Source organism: Zeus faber (genome assembly GCF_960531495.2).
Source record: "Zeus faber genome assembly, chromosome: 19".
NCBI lineage: Eukaryota > Metazoa > Chordata > Actinopteri > Zeiformes > Zeidae > Zeus > Zeus faber.
Window position 1 is genome coordinate 22,166,738 of NC_137206.1, and position 687 is coordinate 22,167,424.

The window sequence follows — 687 nt, forward strand, 5'->3', positions numbered from 1 at the left end:
ATGAAGGCGATGCGCGCGGCCGTCGTTCAGGTGTGAAACAGCACACATTCCCCTTCATGCCTTGGTAGATTTCAAAACGCATGAAATCCCCCCCCCCCCCCACCGCCACCCCCACTCCTTGGAGATGGCCTGGTAACAGAGTTGTTAGGCCCCTGGACCCTGGAAGTGGAGGAGCCAGACACGGCAGAATCCTCTGAATCCGCGGCAGGAAAGCTGTACGTGCCTCACGGGAATGCTGAGCATCCCACAGGGTCTAAGCCCAATGATGTGTTTTCTGTGTGTTTGTTGTGTGTGCATGTGTGTGTGTGTGCGTCTGAATATTAAAGTATGGCTATGTGTCTGTGTGTGTGTGTGTGTGTGTGTGTATGCGGAACTCAATATTAATGTATGGCTATGTGTTTGTGTGTGCGCGTGTGTGTGCATCTCAATATTAATGTATGGCTATGTGTGTGTGTGTGTGTGTGTGTTTGTGTGTGTGCATGTGTTTGTGTGGCGGCTCCCTATACACGTCATACTCATCCGTCTCCACTATTAGAACTGAAGGTCACCCTTCTGAAATAAAAGTAGTTTGCCTCAGCCACACTCAGCTCCAGATGCAATTTCTGCTTCATTTCCATGAATAGAAGTGAGTCCTATATATTCAGTGTCTCGCAACTTGTTTTACAAGACGTGCATGGGGGAACGGTG